The 23018-nt window shown below is 42.8% G+C and overlaps 1 long non-coding RNA gene across 2 annotated transcripts in view; it reads left to right on the forward strand.

Annotated features, from left to right (window-relative positions):
- The first annotated feature begins 206 nt into the window (after positions 1–206).
- Positions 207–23018, forward strand: part of LOC146860925 (uncharacterized) — a 475355-nt gene continuing 452543 nt past the window's right edge. For both annotated transcript variants that reach the window (XR_014978892.1, XR_014978893.1), the window contains exon 1: positions 207–271. This is a non-coding gene — a long non-coding RNA (uncharacterized LOC146860925). The remainder of the gene's footprint in view (positions 272–23018) is intronic.

Raw genomic sequence — 23018 nt, forward strand, 5'->3', positions numbered from 1 at the left:
GTACACATAGATCCTTCCAGTCGGCGTTATTTCAGAAATCCTGATTGTAACTACACCTAGTAACTCTGTTATTTCTACTGCAATTGGTACACAAATCAATACCACTCTAAGATGGCTGTAGCACAAACCTGGTATGTGAGCTTACGTGCATTACGCGCCTTCGACCACATGACACGATTACGGGTATAAGTCCTTTCCTTCTCTTTAGCCCACCACCTCCCGGACCCGGTGGAGTGGGCAGGTCACAAGGAGCAGCGTTAGGCAACAAACTGTGAGTAATTGACATTGATCCCGAACCTCTCGTGGTATTCGATGCAGCCACGTTCTATTTCCACTTTGTCAAGCGCACCTAACTGAATCGCCATTGTTCGATGCTTAACTGTAGTCTAGTATGAATCTGTACCTTATATCTTTCATTTACTGGCGGCGTACTGTAATGATTAGAATCTCACCCTCTAAAACAAACATTATAAACCTATACAACTCTCAGGGCATCCCTGCTTTAAAACCGTCCTTGAGTTCGAATCCCAATACATTACACACTTTTCCTTGTACCGACTCACCGGTGCACATAGCGCTAACCATCTACCTCTCCCCTCAACCTGCCCCCCGTCTGGTTTTAGACAGATCGAAAGTGATTGTCACATACAATTTGCTTAATAGAATGAGTATAATCAAAATGAGATTACTATCTCATTACACATAGCTGCCATAAAGACCGCCGCGAATAGCGCTTACTCTCTGTCCTTCCCCCAGCATCTCCCTCCTCGCCTGCCTCACCTTTAGTCATACGAGCATCAGGAGAAAAGTATAGTGAAGTTGGTCTCATGATAGATAATAAGCTTAATGTGATCAATACCTCACTGCACACGACTACTCGACTAAGGTGGTAAACAAATCTAATAACTATAGTAAAATAAAGAGACTGGCATCTTACACATATCTAACACTGAGGAAGCATGAAAGTGACTCTTTCTCTGCACGTCATTGAAGTCTTCATGTCTACCACATTCAGCTGCAAGTCACCATTAATACCAGAACAAGATACAGCTGCTCATTTCCTTTACACCCTCCAGGCCACATTTAACATTAGGCGATAATTATCTATTGTTCATTTTTGATTGCTTGCAACACCTTTTGCACCCAAAACATACTTGTTACTTGGTATGTCGCACCACCTTTGACTTACCGCTTATTGACCTAGGCACTTCCTTCAATCAGCATATTAATCATTTTTACAATAAAAGTGCTTTGTGTTAATAAAAATCTCAGTATTTTTCTCAAATACTCTCATCCCTTCTTGTCCAGTCCTACATACTGAGGAACTAACCCTCATGCGCAGACCACCAGGTACTGTTGATGCCTAGGTTGCTATTGAATCGGGTGAATCATGTCTTTGTATTTCTGCTGTACTTTTGGATTTCCACAGGGGCGGTTAGTCACGATAGCTCACTGTGGATATTCACCACCAGCTTTTATTATTTTTAATTTGTCCTCTTACGCATCGGCGTTCACCACTAATAAGTAAAAATTCAGAGTTTGTGCCACCAAGCGCGCAGTGTCCGGTCTGAAGCGCGCACATCTTGGGTGAGCATTCGCGCGGCACGCTTTCAAATCGTGAGCTAAATAACAACAAGAATACCAATACTGATATTAAGCTTTCGCTCCACTTTTCTTATGTGGGAACATTTTGAAGGGAAACAAAATGCACAACGACCACTTTTTCAGTCGATTTAATCAATCAATTTTGAATATTTTTTCTTTAACTCATGGTGTGTTTACACGGCTTAATTTGAACAAATAACACAAATTGAAAACTGTACATATATAGACAAACTTATTTACATACTACATTCATTTCTAAACATTCATATCTACATTCACTCCCATACCAAACTGGACAGTCCAGAAACAAACATACACTCAACTGATAGATTCAATAATTACTTCAAAGACATAAATTTGAATAGGGCCACAGAACAGTGTTAAACTCCGTAGAAAAATATAATATTTTTTAGGTGATTCTCGGAGTCCTTTAGGCCAAAGGTCTAGGGTCGACGCGTTTCAAGCCCCTTGTATAACCGGGGCTCTCATCAGGACCTGGGAGCTGAAAACAGAACACAAGGGGGGGTCTTACTAGGCTGTCTCCTCTTCAATTTTACAAAAGCGTAATTCATATTAAAACAATACCTGTGGTTGGTGCTCAATAAGTCATCCACAAGACCTCTTGATGTCTATGGTCTAAACAACGATATAAACCAAAATCCAATATCAACTACACCATAATCAAATCTCAAAGATAGAAGACACCCATTCATACTAGTGACATTCTTCTTGTATGCTTACGTGTAGAAATGGCGAAGTGGAATTAATCTGAAAAATGAAAGGAGGAGTGTAAGTCACGAAGTTTCTACTTTCTTTCCACTATACGACGACAATTCTCTGTATTTTGCTTTAAGTTGTTTTGCCTGAGCAAGCGTGGATTGTTTGGTTGAAGAAAAAAGAAAACAGCGCGCGTGTTGATCAGATTATGTCCGTTACTTGGGCACACATTGGGCGGAAAAAGGGGGGCAATTGTATACTTGCCTACCTTAGATCGTGTAGTTTTCGGGGAAATATTCTCTTCCTATGTTGCGACTTTGAAGTGTTGGCTGCTCCGACGTGATTTAATCACTGTGGGGTGAAAAGAGAATCGTCAAAGCGTCTTTTCACCGTGGAGGTGAATGTGCTCTGGTTTTTTGCTGTGAGTCTTCTTCGTACCTGTGTTTGTTGGTTTGCTCTCGTCAAACTCGGAGAAAGTGAACTTCCGCGTTGTTCTCTCAATTCTCATGTGTTTATAGCCGTCTCTGGCACACCTCGTGCCTTCTGGGTAGTGTAGTTCCTAGCGTTTTGACAAGACGATAAAACTTGAGTCAATATGTTACGATGTGGGTTGCCCAATCCTGTTCTCGTGGTTGAGAAGTCTCAAGATGTACTTTTCTGCGACTTTAAAAGTGTACAAACTTTTCACGTTCTTTGAAATTTTCGTGGATGTTGGGTTAAATAAACACTCTTAGTGTATCTTTGTTTTGAATTTAAAAACTTTATTGCTCGGTTTTGGTTTGGCCTGTAACTCAACTGTGACACAGTTGGGATACAGCACAGAAGGGGCGCGGTTCGGTATAGTTGCGCTGTATTGTTCAATTTGGATTCAGCCTGTGTCTCAACTGGTGACCAGTTGGGATTCTGATTCTATATTCGATGTATGTCAAATGCTAGGGAGGACTGGCGGTGGAGGGACAATGGATGCGAACTTTCAACAGAGTATTTTATCCAAGGTTGTAAATCTCCGATAATTCATTCAGACCATCCATAGCTGTGTTGAATTTCACTATGAGCATGGCTTCACGCCTTGAAAGTTGTCGTTCCTGGTCGCCGCCTCTTGAGTCAAATTCAATTTTGGAGATGACAGTCCATTTTAGATCTGTTGTTTGGTGGTTGTGTGTTTTCCAATGTTGAACTAATGGAGCGTTTTGTACATTTTTATTGATCCGTGATTTATGTTGTGAGATTCGGACTCTGATTTCCTGGCTGGTTTTACCTATGTACAGTTGTCCACAAGGGCAGCGGATTGCATAAATCACATTTTTGCTCTTGCAGTTTGTGAAGCATTCATGTTTCCAATAGATTGACTTATGTACAAACAAAGCACCTTCTTCGGTGGACGGACAGCAGGCAAATGTGCCGCATTTATGGTGGCCAGTTATTGGAGGGAGGCCAACATAATCTCTTAGTGATTTTTTGGTTGTTGATGGCATAGATGCGCGCACTATTTGGTTAGCAATACTGCGATCTTTCTTGAAAGCGAAAAGTGGATAGTCGCTTAAAGAGGGGTCTAAGTTCTTAACTAAGTGCCAATTCTGGCAAATCTTCTTTAATGAGTTTGAGTTTGGACAGAATGTTGAGACGCACACGATCTTCTTCAGAGGGGATTTGACTTTTTGTAATAGAAGCTCTTCTCGTGGTGTCCACCAAGCTCTTTTCATAGCTTTTTTAAATAATTTTTTCGGATAACCTCTCTTTTTTAAGTTTTCCAGCAGATTGGTTGCATGTAGAAAATATTCATCTTTGTAAAAGCAATTTCTTCTAATCCTGAGAAATTGCCCGAAGGGCAAGTTCTCTCTAAGATTCCTAGGATGGCTGCTTGTGAAGTGTAATGCTTTATTGCGGTCTGTTGGTTTTTTAAATAGTGTGGTCACTAGTCCATTGTTTGCTGGATATACCTCCACATCTAAAAAAGGTATCTTTTTAAATTCAAAACAAAGATACACTAAGAGTGTTTATTTAACCCAACATCCACGAAAATTTCAAAGAACGTGAAAAGTTTGTACACTTTTAAAGTCGCAAAAAAGTACATCTTGAGACTTCTCAACCACGAGAACAGGATTGGGCAACCCACATCGTAACATATTGACTCAAGTTTTATCGTCTTGTCAAAACGCTAGGAACTACACTACCCAGAAGGCACGAGGTGTGCCAGAGACGGCTATAAACACATGAGAATTGAGAGAACAACGCGGAAGTTCACTTTCTCCGAGTTTGACGAGAGCAAACCAACAAACACAGGTACGAAGAAGACTCACAGCAAAAAACCAGAGCACATTCACCTCCACGGTGAAAAGACGCTTTGACGATTCTCTTTTCACCCCACAGTGATTAAATCACGTCGGAGCAGCCAACACTTCAAAGTCGCAACATAGGAAGAGATTATTTCCTCAAACTACACGATCTAAGGTAGGCAAGTATACAATTGCCCCCCTTTTTCCGCCCAATGTGTGCCCAAGTAACGGACATAATCTGATCAACACGCGCGCTTTTTTCTTTTTAGTTCAACCAAACAATCCACGCTTGCTCAGGCAAAACAACTTAAAGCAAAATACAGAGAATTGTCGTCGTATAGTTGAAAGAAAGTAGAAACTTCGTGACTTACACTCCTTTCATTTTTCAGATTAATTCCACTTCGCCATTTCTACACGTAAGCATACAAGAAGAATGTCACTAGTATGAATGGGTGTCTTCTATCTTTGAGATTTGATTATGGTGTAGTTGATATTGGATTTTGGTTTATATCGTTGTTTAGACCATAGACATCAAGAGGTCTTGTGGATGACTTATTGAGCACCAACCACAGGTATTGTTTTAATATGAATTACGCTTTTGTAAAATTGAAGAGGAGACAGCCTAGTAAGACCCCCCCTTGTGTTCTGTTTTCAGCTCCCAGGTCCTGATGAGAGCCCCGGTTATACAAGGGGCTTGAAACGCGTCGACCCTAGACCTTTGGCCTAAAGGACTCCGAGAATCACCTAAAAAATATTATATTTTTCTACGGAGTTTAACACTGTTCTGTGGCCCTATTCAAATTTATGTCTTTGAAGTAATTATTGAATCTATCAGTTGAGTGTATGTTTGTTTCTGGACTGTCCAGTTTGGTATGGGAGTGAATGTAGATATGAATGTTTAGAAATGAATGTAGTATGTAAATAAGTTTGTCTATATATGTACAGTTTTCAATTCGTGTTATTTGTTCAAATTAAGCCGTGTAAATACACCATGAGTTAAAGAAAAAATATTCAAAATTGATTGATTTAATCGACTGAAAAAGTGGTCGTTGTGCATTTTGTTTCCCTTCAAAATGTTCCCACATAAGAAAAGTGGAGCGAAAGCTTAATATCAGTATTGGTATTCTTGTTGTTACTTGGGATATGAGGCGTGGCCTTACTGATCGAAGCCTAAACCCTGTTTATGTTCATTCAAATCGTGAGCGGCGCGAAAAACGGTCATTTGATAATTGCGGGAAGCCTGTGCCCGCAGGGGCTCCTGCACTTGCCGCATTTCTTTAATAATGGAGCGCTGCTGAGGGCTCTTTGTGGGCCTTTGTGAAAATATTTGTTAATTGCAACACTGTCATGCGCTGCAATTAACAAATATTTTCAGAATGGCCCACAATCAGCCCCCAGCCGCGCATCTATTAAGAGAAGAAATGCAACAAGTTCAAAAGCACGATGTGTGCTTTACACATCGTGCTTTTGGACTTGATGCATGTCTCGTCTTAATGAAACACGACTGTGGGCTGATTGTAGACCATTGTGAAGGTCTCTTGCTTCCTGCCCAGACGAGACAAGGAAGGTGTCCGCTTCTGTACTGACGCTGGCAGCAGGGCCACCTCTTTCTTACTCTTATTACCTCTCTGTCTGTCTAGCTCCTCCTCACTTACCGAAAACCGTGACTCAAAAAATGGTTCTCACCCTCTTTCTTTCTGTCGTTCATTTGTTCCCCTGTGAAATGGATGTAAAAAAGAAAAACACTTTTGCTGGAAATGCCGTTTTGATATTTTTCTATTACAAAGTGCAGCCTGGGAAATAAAAGGTTAAACATATGAAAAATCAATAACTAAACAAAGCAAGACGGAGTGTTCTTAAAGTGGCCAGATCGGTTTTATTCAAACCCCAAAAATATTAGCGTCACTTTACTGAGTTTGCCAGTCAAGCGCTGTTTTCCCCGGTGGGGAAGTGCACCAAACCTGGAGGTACTGCAATACCTGGTTGATGGGTGGATTGGAAAACAAAATGTGTATGGCGGCTTTGTGTTCCCAAATGTGGTCTTTTTAAACCATACTACTTACGTTTTGTGAGCATATAAGCAGTGGACATTGAAATGGGTCCTTTCTGGGCACTGTAGTTTTCAGGCAGAAGCACTCACTGATTTCTGAATAGTGAGTGTAAAAGTGTTAAGTTAAGCATCCAGTTGTTTATAGCAGGTCAAATTGGATTGTAGTTGAAGGCAGTGTGAATTTCTCTCAGTGGTGCAGTATGGTGTTCAGAGAGGGAGCGCATGTAGTACTGGGGGCAGAGCTGCCACATTTAGAACTGGGGAACCAGGTTCAGCCTTCATGAGCAGTCCCCCAGACCACTCTCTTGAAGGAGCACATTTCCATGCTAGACCTTAGAAGGCCCTGCAAAGCAGGTGGACCCTAGCAGTGGCAAGTGTGGGTTCACCTTGAAGGTTTACCCACCACAATCCATACTGAAGTTCACCTCCAGTCTTGCAGGCAGGCCTACGAAGTAGAGGACCCTAGAGCAACAGTGACTCTGTCACTGAGGTCACAGGATCCCCGGAGAAGAGCTGGCTCTAGGGCAGTGCGACCGGTGTGACCGCAACGGGTGCTGACTTTGAGTGGGGGCGTTGTATATTGTGGTTTTAAAAGCACTTGCTGCCTCCTTCCTGGCCTACAGCAATTTTTCGGCAATAATAAAAATGTCATGATAACTCCGGTGAATAAAAGTCTTCCTAGAGCGAGTTCGGAGTTTTGTCTAGTGGAAGTTTTGACTCATGGAAAGATAGCGCAGAGGTTTTTAAAATTTTTGTATTAATTTATTTCAATTTCAGATTCAAAAAGAGCACATACAGATGGTTATGCTGTAGCAATTGATGACACATTAACAGTTCGTACACTCGGGGTGGCAGGAGATATCGACAATGAATCAGATGACAATCGTAGACACACAAACACTTGATAGTAATCAATCAGGTATACAATGTGGCAGTGGAGGATTACAGTACATTAATGACATGAGCAATCAGACATCAGTGATAGTCAACAGGTATGAAGTTAGTGGGCCCCAAATATCACGAGGTTTGGAAGTACTAGGCAATTCCTCAGCATAGATAGCGCAGAGGGTTAATGTGCCTGCTGCTAAGAACATGTACCATGCCCATCACAAAGTGCACATATTGTAAATAGGTCAGTGGGTTACTGCTTTTGACAGTAAGATTATTTTGCTACTTGAAGTTTATAAGTTAAAATCCTAACAAAGAACAGTGAGCTATTAACTTTCATCTTAGAGCTGCATACAGACTGCAAGGTATACACTAGAGCTTTATGTTTTTTTTCCCTAAGCCTATGATTATCCTAATGTTGTAAAAAGTGTTCATTTAGATAGAAATCAATAACGATTATTAAAGTGACCCCCAATCATGGTATTAAGTTTTAAATTCCGAGTTTGTGTTTCTCCGGATCAATCACTATTAAACTATACTGCCTACTAATATGGTTGTCATGTGACTCCTACACCTTGTAGTCCTTTGTCTTATGTAACATTTCCCATACAGTGATTTACACATGTAAAATTGATTGTCTTTGTGTATATTGCCGACGACAAGAAATCCATGGCTCGGAAACAAATGGCTTGTGCCTCCACTTTTAAGCATATTTGGGACATTCTGTGATTAGAAACATATCCCACTTTGTGAATTTATTTTAATGTAAATAACTCATATTAATCGTTAAAAATCATGAGTATCCATTGGTTGAATTACATAGCATAATAAGCTGTAACTGGTCAGTGAAATGCCAAACAAATACTAAAGATTGGGATGTTTTGCAATCCTGGCCACACCTCTAACTCCGCCCACTAATCCAATCATCAGGTTATTCCCGCCTTCTGATTCTCCGCCCACAGTTCCCCTACTTTTTTTTCCCCACTTCGACCACTGATCTGGATGCAATGACAGAAGAAGCAAAATATCAGTCGGGTGGCACACTATTCTAAGCACAGATTTTTCGCTTAATTGCTTTTAAGCCATGCCCTTAATTGCATCGGTCACGCCCCTTTGATAAACCCCCCTAGTTTTTTCATTCAACTTAAAGCCCGGGTCAACACGCGCGGTTGGGTTTGTGGAAATATGGATTTTTATGATCAGTTATGTCCCCTATCTTGGACCCCAACGGTTTCATGTATAAATCACAAGTACATGTATGTTCCCTCCAGTTCCAGTTATGAAGACGCAAACACATGTGCGTCCACCGCCAACATGTCCTCTTTCAGATCCGCCATGAATGGGCCGGATATTCTATTCCTAAGTATGAAAGGCCACCGGTTTATATGGTTCACTTATGCCATTTTACAGTCCAGGCAAGTAGGCCCTGATTCTGCCATCAAGCTTTTCCTGCCTTCTGCCTCTGAAAGCTCCAGTCTGAGCTCGCATCTGTATCCATGAACTTTGTCCTATTCCCTGCGCAGCTAACGGTGCCTGACATCAGCCTGTTGCCTGCCAAAAACTGTATTTCACCTTCGAAATTATCTGCTCCGCTCCCTACCCAATGCATTCCTGTCTAGTAGTTTAAGTAAACATTCTTCCAGCTACCGAGCAAAAGGCCCGGCTTCTCTGTCTTTATGCAAGTAATTCATAGCCCTGTTACTATGGAAGATTTCTGCCCCCGCATCTAGTGTAGACACCTAGACGCTTGTACACGCACTAACAGTCAGTATAGTCAGTATAGAATAAGATTCTACTCTAAGAGACCTCTCTTTTGGATAACATAGTTCTCTAAACATAGGATGTTAGATATGATTTGGGATTAGGTTGACTTGACCCTCCAGACTTCTGTCGCCACATGTAGAGCTAAATGTCAAGTCCCCTTCACCCCCTAGTTGCACGTCAAATCACACGTCATGCTGCTGCGCGCGCATTTCTGCCAAGTATTTCTGCTGATATTGCGAAATTCTTTCATGGAACCACCCTATTATGACATCATACCTGATGACGTTCTTTAGTTACGCCCAGTTACACCCACTTTTGCTACGCATGTATGTTTTATCTTTGCTATCAATTGTTACGCCTCCTCCATCTGTTTCACTGTAATGCCTATTGTATAAAAATGATTACTTGTCAATAAAGTACGCCCTTCACTTCCTGAACCTTCGTGGTGATGGAACATGAAGTCCTCAATTTAAATTGATTTTGGAATAAAGCCCGTTCCGAACCTCTAATACCACGGATTCTGCCTCTTATTTTACTGAGCTATTGTTATAGATTTTCCGCATCAAATTAAGTTCCGGTAATTAAATTATTTACCACATATATGGCGCCCGAATAGGGACACTTTCTCATCTCACGCGCCGGCGGTGCGTTGCAGGCCCGGTCTCCTGTCACAGCTGGACGGACAACAACGCGTACCCACAGGATTTCCTGTATCTCCCTCCTGCCGAGCGGGGGTAACTGAGGCTGCGATCAACACCCAAACGAGGCGGTGAGAAGTGCGAAGTATCCCGACCAGAGCCTAGCTGAGAGAGCAAGATCCGAGGTATACAGAGGCCCACCAGTTTCCGAAGTTTCCGAAGTTCCGAGTCGAGTCCAGTCCGGTTCAAGTTCAGTTCAGTTCCGAGGCCTTCCGTTCCGAGCTACCCGGTGAGTACCATTATCGGGGAGGCGTTCTGACGTGCACATAGGTTGTGCCGGTCAAGACGGGTTTGGGTACACAAATCCGGTCTGCACTGTTTCAGCAGTGTATCTGTACTGTTTAGCAGTATATCAAGTATGTCTAGTATAAAATTCAGAATTACCTAGTTAGTATCGAGTATTATGCTTAGTGACTAGTTCCCCAAATGACCATCATTGTTTATTCATTAAATGTTAAATGTTAAAATGTTTTAAATACGTTCCGTATATTGTGGTGTGAATGACTGTTCATTATTGTGTTTTATGGTATTAAACGTGTTCAAAATTAGGTATCAGATCAGTTCTCAATATGCCGCTCTTTTCGAAATTAAGACAGATCAAAACTAGAAAAGGGGTACTCGAAGAAGCTGTTCCCATTCCTCCTAGGGACACTCCAGGGTACTTCATGTATCATAAACATGGCCTAGACGCCATATTATTTCTTGATCTATGGGTAGACTACACCAAGGAATTACCAGAAAGTCAGAGGTGGCCCGCAGCTGGGACCTGGGATGCAGATTGCATCATGAAAGTAGAGGAAGAATTATGGAAAAAGAAAGCTAGACAGTCACAGAAGATGCCATTGAATTATGGCGTAAAGAATCATATAGACGCACAGAAAAAGCGCTCAGACAGGAAGAGAAAAGTAAGGAGAATTCAAATAAAGTTCGAGAAAGTGTATTAATTGAAGAAGGTACTCGAGTAAAATCAGAACAGACAGACAGACAAAGAAATGCCCTTGTGAATGGTATGTATCCTCTTCTGGCCGAAGGATTACCTAAGGCTACTCCGGAAATACCAAAAGACTTGCCACCCCCATTGTTTCCGATAAAAGTACATCCCAAAGGGCATCCCAGATCCGCAGAAGATGTTTTTCTTTCCTCTTATTTAGACGACGCAGCTCCCGAGTATGCTAATACTGCGCCACATAGACCGTCTGCCGAGGGGGTTCAACGCCAAGACCCTCCTCCGTCTGTACCTCTGCAACAGCAAACCCCGACACAAGTTCCGGCAAGCACCTCTGTTTCTACATCTGCATCTACACCTATGGTTGCTATATCACGTTCAACGAATCCTTTCACATCCAGCACCCCAGGTGGTGCTACCGGAGGTACATCAAGCATTTTTTTTACGCCACCCAGAACAAATAAACTTTCCTTTCAAGAATTAGCCCACCAACGTACACCCAAACTAGTAACTCCAACACGCTCAAGGAACTTCTAATAGATTGTAGATATGACCCTGTGCCCGGAAAAGGGGACGAAATGATGCTGGCATCATTACGTATCCGACGAGCTGCAATATACTTAGGGAAGCTACCAGGAATGACTGCACATTTAGAAAATATATATCATTTTGTTCAGTCAGGGCGAGACCCTGAGAGTATTAACAGAGCCATGGAGTACCAAAAGGTGGAAATACAGGGGGAACTGTTACGCTTCCTCATAAACTGTGTGATCAGAAATCAAGACCAACCAGGGGTAAATCCGGAAGAAATGCAAATTCTTACCACATGGGGTAAGAATATATCAGAGGGGAGACACGATAAACGATCATGTATAGTAGCTATGAGCCGAAAGATCCGCAAAGAAATAGAACGAATACACGAAGAAAGATTAGCAGTCGACGAGCCTGAACAAACCGAGGACGAGGAAGAATTAGAACTGCCCACAGGACAGTTAGAAACCATGGCCTATGTAGGTAGAGGAAGATCTTGCAATAATACTAGATGCTTTACTGATCCGACATGTCCGATACGTCCAGATAATAACAGAAAATTCCAAACTCCTATAATAAATATAAGGTCCCCCGAACATTCATTCCAAGCCGCTGACAAATTACTCCGAGAACGAAGGGGTTATCATATACTCGATTCTATGGACGAACAAGAATTAGCCAGGTCAGCCGTACACTGGGTTGATAGTCCTGGAAAATATGGTGATGATACACTAGCACATACGTTTTTGAACCTCGCCCCAGATGAACAGCGTTTAGCTGGTATCTATATGATTCAACAACTCCTTATATTATATAAAAGCCAACACTCCGATCCTGGCCCCTTACCTGATATATTGACTGAATTACTCACGAATAAATGGAGAGGTTCCGGTACTAAGTTAATTAGAGAAATACTAGAATCTAGAAGGCAGTACATTCTTTTTGTATGTCCTGAACATGTCTCACTGCCCATCAAGGAAAGAACGACGTATTACATGGATAGACAAAATCCCTTACGCGAAGTGCACCCGATAAAGGGTGATGACAATGAGTTTAAACGTGTGTTTGTATACACACCCATATCCAAAATAGAACTATTAGAAATGAAGAAAGTGGTACCCAGTCATGACAAAGACCCAGCGGGTTTCCATCGTGAAATTAAAGATATGTTACTCATGGGAGAATATACCTACCCCGACATTATGACAATATTGAAGGTATTAATGCCCGCGGGCATTTACGAAAAACTCAAGGAAAAGGATTGGGAGGTGGGAGACCAGAAGATAGATTGGACAGGATTAGAGAACGAAGAAAAAGCTCGAGGTCCAGGTTCAGGGCTCGGGGACAAGACCAAAGCACTACCAGGTCTACTAGTACAGGTACTGCCACGTTTATTAACTACGAAAAAGGAAGACTGGGGTGCAATCTCAGCCTGTAAACAAAAATCAGATGAAGACACTAGTGATTTCTATTCCCGATTTGAGAAATGTTTTGGTATAAATAGTGGAATAAAAGCAAGTAGCGAGTCGTATCCACATCTGTTTGTGACAAAATTGGTTGAAAATGCCTTGCCCCAAGTTAAGAATAGAGTATTGAAGTTCGAGAGTACCTGGCAAGGTAACACTCCGTCTCAAATGTTACAAATGCTACAGTACCATCACAATAGAATTAGAGAAGAACAAGAACATGAACATAGACGCATGAAAGACACGAAAATGAAAATGCTAGTTTCCCAGACAGTTCCAGCTGATGGTCATAAGAAGGGTATAACACAGTCCAGTGTTTCAACAGGTCCTGTAAAAGGGACATGTAACTATTGTAAACAGCCAGGTCATTATGTACACGATTGTCCAGTCTTAAAACATAATATCGCCATAGGTAATACAAAAGAAAGACCACGACCACTTAGACAGGATCAGAACCAACAAGGAGCACTGCAGCATGCACAGTCCATGCCAGCTCCGCAACAGTCTATGCCAGCTCCACCACCGCAGCCTATTGCTGCCACACAAACAACGACCCGACAGATGTATCAGACCGCACAGTATGACTATCCTGATTATCAACGATACTCATGAAACAGCCTAGAGAGGGAAGTTGGCTTACCCCTTATTGAGGTCCCTGTAGATCAAGAAGGACCTTATGTACACAGTGAACTGTTAGGTCAAGATAGAAAATTCTTACTTGATACAGGGGCAAGCCGAACAACAATAAAACGTAGTGAAGTTCCAGGGGCACCCCTCTCAGGCACACAGAATATTTCCCTTGGCTTTTCAGGAAAACCTATCATTAACGAAGTAACACAGCCTCTTCCACTTACGATCGGTCCCTTGACACGAACTACAGATTTATTACTTACTAAATCATGTCCAGAAAACTTGTTAGGCATAAAAACTTTGAAAGCTCTAGGAGCTATTATATGTTGTTCTCCGGAAGGAGTAAGATTGTTTTTACGTGATTTCAAAGGGCACTACGTGTCCCGAGACATGGATCACCGACTACAGACTTTACCGACACATTTATGGGCACAAGGCCCTACAGATGTTGGTTGCATGAACATTACACCATATCGAGTCACACTAAAGGCAGGAGTGGTACTTCCACGAATGCGACAATACAAGTTACCCCCAGATGCTGTAGTGGCTTTACTACAAATCATTGACGAGCTTATTACCCAGGGAGTGGTTGTGGAAACTGACTCCAATGTATGTAATTCACCGATAATTCCGATTCTTAAACGAACCGATCCAACAGCCCCGCCAGTATATCGATTGGTTATTGATCTGCGCGAATTAAATAAATGCATAGTACCACAATACCCCGTAGTCCCAGACATTTCTTCATTACTGACAGCCATTGATTCCGAAGCAACATTCTTTACTGTAATTGATCTCAAGAATGCCTTCTTCAGCGTCCCAATAGATCCGGAAAGCCAATACTTGTTCGGATTTAGTTTAAATGGACGTAGCTTTAAATTCACACGCGCACCTCAAGGATTTACCGAAAGCCCCAGCATCTATAGCCAAGCACTGAAACGAGAACTCGACAGTATCCACATGCCAGTCAACACTGCCCTGCTTCAATATGTCGATGATCTGCTGATCACCGCTAGAAGCGAACCTGAATGTGAAAAAGCCTCACTGACGGTTTTACAATTTTTGGCCGAAAAGGGGCACAAGGTGTCCCCTTCTAAGCTGCAATTCTGTGTCCAGCGAGTTGTTTACCATGGTCACTCGCTGTCCAAGGAGGGAAGGCAGCTTACACCCGATCGCATCCAGTTAATTGCTAACATGCCAATACCCAAGACACAAAAGGAGGTGCGGGCTTTCATAGGCCTCACTTCATATTGTAGGCAGTGGATCCCTCAGTATGCATTTCTAGCAAAACCACTCATTCAATTGACAACACAGGAGGCAGCCACACCGACTGTTCTCCCTTGGACCCAGGAACATACACAAGCTTTTGAAAGCCTAAAGAAAGCCTTATGCCAAGCACCTGTTTTAGCAACACCATGTTACAATAAACAGTTTACACTCTTCGTTACAGAACGCGAAGGTACGGCCTTGTCAGTACTCACACAGGAACAAGCAGGATCACACAAACCATGTGCTTATTTTTCTAGTACATTAGATCCCGTAGCTCAGGCTTTGCCTGCGTGCCTGAAATCAGTGGCAGCAACAGCTTTAGCAATCAGACAAAGCGATGCCATAGTATTAGGACATCCATTGACAGTACAAGTACCACATGCAGTAGAGGTTCTCTTGAACCGCACACAAACACAACACTTGACTATAGCACGACTCACTGGTTATGAATTAACATTGTTTCAGCCACATATAGAAATCAGACGTTGTAGTACATTGAATCCTGCCACACTGTTACCTGTAAATGGAACAGACCCACTAGCACATGATTGTATTGAAGTTATCACTATCACGACGAAACCCAGACAAGATTTGACAGACGTCCCATTGTCAGACCCAGACCTGACGTTGAATGTAGATGGTTCATGTATGAGAACAGGTACAGGAGAGCTAGTGGCCGCTTACGCAGTCACAACAGACACTGAAATCGTTGAAACAAATTGCATAAATACCTTGTCAGCTCAAGCCGCAGAGCTCATCGCTCTGACACAAGCCTGTATTCAAGCCACAAATAAAAAAGTCAACATATACACTGATTCACGTTATGCATTCGGAGTTGTACATGACTTCGGCGTGCTGTGGCGAGAGGGAGGTTATTTAACTTCTCACGGTGCCCACATTCAGCACGGACCCCTCATTCATGCCTTATTAGATGCAATACATCTACCCACTGCAATATCAATTATGAAATGTAAGGCTCATACGAAAGTTACTGATATCATTTCTCAAGGCAATGATCTAGCTGACGGAACAGCTAAACAGACTGCTCAAACTCAAACATCCGACATGACAAAGACAATAGTCCCGACACCAACATATTGCATGATGGTTAAGGATCCCGCTCTTGACGTAATTGACATACAGACACATGCTACACCAGACGAAATAAAGAAATGGACTGAATTAGGAGGGATCCAAACAGATCAAGGATGGATGACGAAGGAAAAATCTGTGTGGTTCCTTCCTGATTCAATGGTCCAAGTCGTTATTAACACTGTACATAGTCCAGCGCATCTAGGAGAAAAAGCTATGCTAGACAGCATCCAACACATTTGGTTCAACAAACATTTACGAGCAGCAGCTAAACAAAAAGTCCGTACCTGTATGATCTGTTGTCAGTTTAACCCAGGAAAAAGCATTCCCGTAGAACAGGGTGGATTTCAGCCTCCTGATCACCCTTTTGAAGTCCTCCAGATGGATTATATCCAGATGGAACGATGTCGAGGATTCAAATATGTTCTCGTAGTTGTCTGTGCTCTTTCCCGTTGGACAGAGGCATACCCGGTTTCAGATTACACTGCCCCGACTACTGCCAAACAGTTAGTTCGAGAATTCTTCCCACGGTACGGTTTACCACGTGCTGTCTACTCAGATAACGGCCAGCCGTTCTCATCCGAACTAATGAAACACGTTTCACTTTTGTTAGGCTATCAGTGGAAATTTCACTGTGTCCGACACCCCGAGGCAGCAGGTCTCGTGGAACGACATAACCAGACCCTGAAAATTAGATTGTCCAAAATTTGTAGAGAGAAAGGTGTCGACTGGGTAGTAGCCTTACCCGTTGCACTCTTTTACATGAGAATGGTAGCACACTCTCGAACAGGGCTATCCCCTTATGAAGTGATCTTCGGTAGACCACCAAATATGTGGGGGACGCCTATACCACGCAAAATAACTGATATTGACTGTAATATGCTGACAGATTACTTGGCTTCCTTGATGTCTGCACTACAATCTTGTCGTTCACAGGTAGCTGCAGCTTTTCCCGACAACACCGAGGTGAAACCCCATGACGCAATTCCAGGAGACTTGGTGTTAGTGAGGAACTTTGATCGGAAGTCTCAGCTGGATCCTAGGTGGAAATCGCCTCAACTCGTATTGCTAACGACGAGGACAGCCGTGAAGATCGAAGGTCGAAAAGGCTGGATACATTCAAGTCATATCATGAAATTTCATGGACTACCGTCAGACGTAAACGACACACCTTGCGTGTCTTCCCCGATTGACTCAAAACTTCCTTTGGTTGAACTGAATAACCATGAACAATATAAACTAAAACTTCGGTCTAACAAGTCAGGCAATTTGATTGTTTAAGTCCTCTCCAAGGTGAATCGGTCGAATTCGTCTCTGACATGTATCCCTTAGACCTGTACGGAGAAAGAAACCGAAGGATAAAGTTGAAACGACATGCGTACTGTAAATCACTGCGTAGTCATTGCACAGTGACGTTATTAATTTTGTTTTTCTTAAGTCTTTTAATAATTACTGCAAGTATATTGTTGCACACATATTATCCTATTTCTAGACATGTTTATAATGTTACTGCTGAACATTCTTTTAGTGAATTACCTCCGCATGAGTTGTCTTATAGATTTGCGCTGCGCAATAACACGTTTATTAGTATGTTACATCATTCCCATCAGGTTAGCAATGCTACAAATTGTTGGATATGTGGTCGACTCCCTCCCTATCAGAACTATAAAGGAATTCTACCTCTCTTTCCATACCCGTTCACACACAATGGATCCTGTGGAGCATGGTTTAGTTTAATTAATCCCCTAGATTCGGATTCTGCAGTTTACCAGAATAACTGGGTATGGGGAAATCTGAACTTAGTTTTATTCAAAGTCTGTCACCCTAACAAGGAGGGACTTCCCAAAAGAACAGGAACTGATCTAGAAAATGAAGTATATGGATTAGGTAATTTTACACTTAACCTCATGATCCTGAACGTTGAATCTGAAGCTACACCAATTTTGCCCGCCATGTCAGTATTTCCAGTAAAAGGTGAATTGTGTGTAAGAAAGAATGGTTCCATACATATGGGCCATAGTAGATGCACCATTGTGATAGAATTTAGTGATCAAGGCAAGTCTACATTTAGAGCTTCCCGCCATTCCTACTTCATATGTGGTCAGACGGCATATACACGTTTGCCTCTAGATTGGGATGGTACCTGCTACATCGGATTCCTTATGCCACCTGTTTTCCTAGCTCCTCCTGATTATCACAGAAATACTCATTTAGTACACAATAGAGAAAGGAGAGATCTCCCAATAGTCGATTACACTGAGACAGCATGGGAAAAATACACAGATTTCAATAAAGGTATCTTTCCCTATATAGGTACAGTTACCAATAGTAAGCTGATACGTAGATTAACCAGAACCCTTGAAGCAGTAGTGAACGAAACTATTTCCGCCTTAGGCAATTTAACAGAAGAGCAGTCTGCTATGCGGATTGTTGTGCTTCAAAATCGTCTTGTCCTTGACGTCATCCTAGCCGATAGGGGCGGAGCTTGTAGGGTCATCGGATCGAGCTGTTGCATTTTCATACCAGAAAATTCGCCATCTGTATATAAAGCCATAACTCGCCTTCATAAGATTGTAAGCCAGATACACCAGAATCCAGGCACCTGGACTTGGTCCGGTTGGTTTTGGAGTGTATTGTCTACCTTTGGATGGAAGGTCCTATCCTTCCTAGGTATTGGCTTTCTCTTACTATTCAGTTGCTGTCTATGCCTACAATGTGGACCAGCGATCTGTGGTCTGTGTGCCACATCGTGTATCCCACCACCAAGATTTCATTCATCACGGAAGAAGAAAGAAGAACAAATGATGCTATATGAACAGATCAACGGATTGATGAAGATTGATATCTCTTGACGGGCAAGTAGGGGACAAGGAGGGAATGTGGAAATATGGATTTTTATGATCAGTTATGTCCCCTATCTTGGACCCCAACGGTTTCATGTATAAATCACAAGTACATGTATGTTCCCTCCAGTTCCAGTTATGAAGACGCAAACACATGTGCGTCCACCGCCAACATGTCCTCTTTCAGATCCGCCATGAATGGGCCGGATATTCTATTCCTAAGTATGAAAGGCCACCGGTTTATATGGTTCACTTATGCCATTTTACAGTCCAGGCAAGTAGGCCCTGATTCTGCCATCAAGCTTTTCCTGCCTTCTGCCTCTGAAAGCTCCAGTCTGAGCTCGCATCTGTATCCATGAACTTTGTCCTATTCCCTGCGCAGCTAACGGTGCCTGACATCAGCCTGTTGCCTGCCAAAAACTGTATTTCACCTTCGAAATTATCTGCTCCGCTCCCTACCCAATGCATTCCTGTCTAGTAGTTTAAGTAAACATTCTTCCAGCTACCGAGCAAAAGGCCCGGCTTCTCTGTCTTTATGCAAGTAATTCATAGCCCTGTTACTATGGAAGATTTCTGCCCCCGCATCTAGTGTAGACACCTAGACGCTTGTACACGCACTAACAGTCAGTATAGTCAGTATAGAATAAGATTCTACTCTAAGAGACCTCTCTTTTGGATAACATAGTTCTCTAAACATAGGATGTTAGATATGATTTGGGATTAGGTTGACTTGACCCTCCAGACTTCTGTCGCCACATGTAGAGCTAAATGTCAAGTCCCCTTCACCCCCTAGTTGCACGTCAAATCACACGTCATGCTGCTGCGCGCGCATTTCTGCCAAGTATTTCTGCTGATATTGCGAAATTCTTTCATGGAACCACCCTATTATGACATCATACCTGATGACGTTCTTTAGTTACGCCCAGTTACACCCACTTTTGCTACGCATGTATGTTTTATCTTTGCTATCAATTGTTACGCCTCCTCCATCTGTTTCACTGTAATGCCTATTGTATAAAAATGATTACTTGTCAATAAAGTACGCCCTTCACTTCCTGAACCTTCGTGGTGATGGAACATGAAGTCCTCAATTTAAATTGATTTTGGAATAAAGCCCGTTCCGAACCTCTAATACCACGGAGTCTGCCTCTTATTTTACTGAGCTATTGTTATAGATTTTCCGCATCAAATTAAGTTCCGGTAATTAAATTATTTACCACAGGTTCTTGGCGCACATAGCCTTGGCTGAAGCGCACAGAGACCTTTCTCTGCCACACATAGAGGAAAAAAATTAGAGGGAACATTTCTCCCAACCCTGTTTTAAATCTCCATTACACATCTACACTATTCTGGCCCCATACCCGCACTTCACCATACGGCAGTTGGATAGAAGATCTCCGACAAAGTGCCCCTTTTTAGGGAGCCCGTTGGGTATTGCACTGCCGACCCGACGAGGAGCAGCCCATATGATGAAGCATGACACCTGAAAGGGTGTGTGAGGGCACCATGATCCAACATATGGATTCCCAACTATAGACCCCTTGTGGACCTAGTTGGATCCGACCTTCTCTTTGACTCCTTGACTCTATTTACAGAGGAACGGCATAACTTTATTTTGTGAAAACTCCAGGGAAGTGTGCCTGCGCTCAGTAAGAAGGGAATGACTGGGACTCCAGTGAAGTGTGCCTGGGCTCAGTGAGAAGGTAATGAGTGAGACTCCAGTGAAGTGTGCCTGGGCTCAGTGAGAAGGGAATGAGTGGGACTCCAGTAAAGTGTGCCTGTGCTCCGTGAGAAGGGAATGAGTGGGACTCCAGTGAAGTGTGCCTGGGCTCAGTGAGAAGGGAATGAGTGAGACTCCAGTGAAGTGTGTCTGTGCTCAGCGAGAAGGTAATAATTGAGACTCCAGTGAAGTGTGCCTGGGCTCAGTGAGAAGGGAATGAGGGGGACTCCAGCAAATTGTACCTGGGCTCAGTGAAAAGGGAGTGGGACTCCAGTGAAGTGTGCCTGGGCACAGTGAGAAGGGAATGAGTGGGACTCCAGCGAAGTGTGCCTGGGCTCAATGAGAAGGGAATGAGTGGGACTCCAGTGAAGTGTGCCTGGGCTCAGTGAGAAGGGAATGAGTGGGATTCCAGTGAAGTGTGCCTGAGCTCAGTGAGAAGGGAATGTGTGGGGCTCCACTGCAGGGCAGAGGTTAGTGGTATAGGAATGACTACGACACACCTGGTAAGTGCAGAGCAGTGAAATGTCTATGGTTCTGGAGAACACTCTATTTCCAGACACGGGAACCAGTTTGATGAAAAGTGTTCATCCCACACTCTGCGTAGATCTTGTACTGTATGTTGCAAACACTTACCCTGAGGAACTGCTGCAAAGCCCCTCACAAACAGACAGCTCAACGGTTGTGTTGCATGTGCCATGAGATAGGACCATTGCCTTCGGTTGAGGTGTGCAAGACAACTCGGGCCCTGTAAGAATGAGAAAGAAAAGTCAACATCTTTGCAACAGGGTAAAATAACCCTTTGCAGGTTTGTGTCTTCTGGATTGAAATGGGGGCAAATGTCTTGTTCTTAAATTCTCCTCAAAAGTAACCATGCATGAATATTACCAACACAGTGAAAAGAGAACCTTAGACCCCACCTATACCCACACTGTCTTTCACCGAGCCTGTATCTCACGTGAAACCAGTGTGAGATGGTACCTCCTTCATCATAAAATACAAGACTAGTAGAAATCAGTGCATGCTGACTATCAGTCACAAAAAGAGACATCTGACATGAAGCTCACCAATTCAAAGGGAGTAAAAAAGACTAAAGATCTGCTCTGACATGTGAGATGTCACTCAGTCAAGTATGAGATCACTTCTCTTCCAGCACTGACGATGTTACTTATGCTTCCAAGTAGTATCAAATAATTGTACACAACACTGACAAACATCAATTATTGCTCCTAGTAAACGATTCCAGCATAACGTTATTCCCAGCCCTAAAAAAACTAAGCATAAAAGCTGTAACTCAGTTACTCCTTCATTCAATCTCTCTCGCAAATGACCGAACACTTAGAAAACCCTGAGGGGTCTACCTAAGCTTATAGAAACAACACGTTATGGTTTCTCAAAAAACATCTGACAAATGACGCTCTATTACTATTATAAAACAAAAAAAAAAAGAGAGTCCTGAACGGATAGCTTATAAGAGACATCTCTTGCAGCTCCGAGTTACAATACAATTACTTACATTTACAGATTTCGCAGCAACCATCGGATGTCTTCTGTCTGTATTCCTGGAAAAAAATAAGGTATGGAAATATGAAAAACCAGACACTGGTTAGACCGAACAATGTATGATGATATTCTCAAGAACTTCAACATAACCTCAACAATCTGAACGTGACCATGCAGGAGGCTATGCCAGGGACCATGAATTCCTACTCATAACCCCCCACCTCTCAGCCTAGAAAAATAGTTTGACCATGGAAGACGTAGAGCACCATGTGAATTACAGCTGCCTGCACCGTCAGGGAGTACACAATCTGTGACTAGAAAGGGAGCAGAGAACTCACTTTTCAGACTATGGGGATCACTTAGACACTAGAAGACATCTCGCAGGACCGCCAGGGCAGCGGAGGCCTATTGGGAGATCTTGTCCTGCCTGGCGGAAATGTGTGTACGATGAAGGAAAACACCACTGCTGATCCTCCTCTCACACCACTGCCACTTTGCCCAGCTCCACCGTCTTTAAAGTGCCATTTGACAACCTGTTTTGTTTACAGACACCATATGAAGATCTTGTTACATTTTCCCTGTTCGTGTCCCCCATGCACCAGACATGGATAGGGAAACTCAGTACCAGTCGGCGTGGGGTCAATAGGGTGACCTGACCATCACTGTGACCCCACTGCCTTTGACAAATGGGCCGCTATGTCAGAAGTTTACACTGACCAAGCCAGTGAATGCTTCGCCGGTGTAAACACAGAAGTTTCCCTGTAAAGTTTTTAACAGTTTGGTCTTTCTCAGCACGGTCTCACTGCAGTAAGCACTTACAAAAAGTGTGAGAGAGCTACATAATCCTCAAAGGCTAGAAAGGGCTTTAGCTTTACACACACCAGCAGAAAAGGAGGACCATAGCCTCATGGAAAGGGTGATCAGCTAGGGTGAGACACTTTATGGTACAGCAGGATGGGAGCAACTAAAAATAATAAACACTGTACACTTACTGAGTAATGGCTTATACAAAGGGGCAGATTT

The sequence above is a fragment of the Triturus cristatus genome, chromosome 3_1 (assembly GCF_964204655.1).
Source record: "Triturus cristatus chromosome 3_1, aTriCri1.1, whole genome shotgun sequence".
Classification (NCBI taxonomy): Eukaryota; Metazoa; Chordata; class Amphibia; order Caudata; family Salamandridae; genus Triturus; species Triturus cristatus.